This window comes from Lynx canadensis, chromosome D1 (assembly GCF_007474595.2).
Source record: "Lynx canadensis isolate LIC74 chromosome D1, mLynCan4.pri.v2, whole genome shotgun sequence".
NCBI lineage: Eukaryota > Metazoa > Chordata > Mammalia > Carnivora > Felidae > Lynx > Lynx canadensis.
In genome coordinates this window covers 79,106,136-79,108,555 of record NC_044312.2, presented here as the reverse complement: position 1 = coordinate 79,108,555, position 2,420 = coordinate 79,106,136, and the positions used below count along the sequence as shown (strand labels likewise).

At 36.6% G+C, this 2,420-nt stretch overlaps 1 pseudogene; it reads left to right on the top strand.

Annotated features, from left to right (window-relative positions):
- Positions 1-259: 259 nt before the first annotated feature.
- LOC115525351 lies at positions 260-865 on the top strand (annotated as a pseudogene).
- Positions 866-2,420: the final 1,555 nt, after the last annotated feature.

Here is a 2,420-nt window from a genome sequence, read left to right as displayed (position 1 = left end):
AACACAAAGGTATGATGGTTAGGTGACTGAAATACATGATAACGTTCAGCTAGAACTTGTTGAGACAACGAATATTTATGTAAAATTCCAGGTATGTCCTTCTAAAAGAATATCAACAAAAGAGAGAAAAGTGTTTGGAAAGAAAATAAATTGAGATCTCAGAATTTTCATTATAAGTGAAACTAATTTTAAAATAAGTAGGCAAGCCCTACATGATGTACACCTGCTGTATGTATGAAATATATGTACGCATGAAAGCATGGCTGCCAAGAACCTTCAGGCGACTGCAGAATAGTACAAGTCCAAGTTTGCTAACCTCTGGGACCACTAACCTAAGTAATGATGCCCTGAGCCAGGTGAAGCAGGAGTCAAATCAGTACCAGAGACAGGTGCAGTCCCTCACCTGTGAAGTAGTTGTACTCAAAGGAACTAGTAAGTCTCTGAATGCCAGATACGTGAAACAGAAGAGAACTTTGCTGTTGAAGTTGCTAACTACCAAGACACTATTGGCCACCTGCAGGGCGAGATTCAGAACAAGAAGGAAGAAATGGCTCATCACCTTCAGGAATACCAGGACCTACTGAATGTTAGGATGGCTCTTGACATTGAAACTGCGAACTATAAGAAACTGCTAGAAAGTGAGGAGAGCAGGATTGCTCTGCCTCTTCCAAACTTTTCTTCCTTGAACCTGAGGGAAACTGATCTGGATTCACTCTTTGTGGTTGACACTCTCTCAAAAAGGACCCTTCTGATTATGATGGTTGAAACTAGAGATGTACAGGTTATCAATGAAATTTCCCAGAATCATGATGACCTTGAGTGAAAATTGCACACACCTGGTGCAGCAATATATAACCAGCAAGAATAAAAAGGAAATCCCTATCTTTTTTCAACATTTATTTTATTTTATTTTATTTTTTTTTTTTGGGACAGAGAGAGACAGAGCATGAACGGGGGAGGGGCAGAGAGAGAGGGAGACACAGAATCGGAAACAGGCTCCAGGCTCTGAGCCATCAGCCCAGAGCCCGACGCGGGGCTCGAACTCACGGACCGCGAGATCGTGACCTGGCTGAAGTCGGACGCTTAACCGACTGCGCCACCCAGGCGCCCCTAGGAAATCCCTATCTTAAAGAAACAGCTTTCAGGAGCATTTCTGCAATTTTTCAGGAGCACAAGATAGATTTGGAATAGAAATAGCCTCTAGTTATCAACACTCCTAAAAGATTGAGAAAAAAGTTTACAACATAATCTACTTTATGAAGAAAACTTGTGCTGGAATGCTTTTTGAAAAGTATTTTTGAATACCATTAAAACTACTTTTTTCCAACAAGTATCTGACCAACTCATTTCTGCTTCAATAAATCTTTGGAAAGCTAAACTAAACTAAAATAAGGAGGCAAGCAATAATCTCTCTCTCTCTCTCTTTCTTACACACACACACACACACACACACACGCATGCACACCCAACAAAGAGAATTTAACTGAAAAGAAACAGCTGTTTAACATAGACGAAGAACAAAAATCACTTTTGGAATTTGTGACTAATTTCCCAGGATGTAATGAAAAATATATGGAAATTTCCACATCCAAAACCAGATGAAAAATCTGCAAGATAATCCATATATGGGAAAATCCTACGCAAGAAACAACCTAATCAATTAAGTAATTGTGGGCCAACAGGAAGAACAGCCATCAGATGTGTAGGTGACAGGGCAGTGTGCTGAGCTGGTCATGTACAAAGAGCATTTAAATAAGAATTGGTAAACACATAATGTCAAATGTGGTACACAGAAGCTAGCAATTAGAATTCTTGGCATAGTTGCTCAAAAATTAAGGTGAAATTGCTACATTAACTTAGACTTTTTTCCAGAAAGACCTACTTGATTAAGTGTTTCTTGTTTCTTTATTTTGAAATTCTTTGAAAAAATTAAAAATCTAGAATAAAATTTTTGATAAAACTCAAAAAGATCTTGTGCCATTAGATATTATGGTTAATTTCAGTTTTATTATATGAATTTTTCTGTATAATCCAAGCTTTATACAATGAAGGAAAATTATTTTTAACTTTATTATTTATGTTATGTATAAATGCAAGTTTATTGTATTTATACAATTGAAATATATAATAATATAAATGAAATTCTGGATTTTTTTATATTTATGAGCATGTTTTATGTATATTTTTGTAATATACCATTTTAACGCTCAATAAAATATGTCAAACAGATGTTTTTCTATGTTTACTTAGCTTCTCAAACTGTGGAGTCTCATTTCAGTACAAATCATCATTTTTTTTTTTATTTTTTTTTCAACGTTTATTTATTTTTGGGACAGAGAGAGACAGAGCATGAACGGGGGAGGGGCAGAGAGAGAGGGAGACACAGAATCGGAAACAGGCTCCAGGCTCTGAGCCATCAG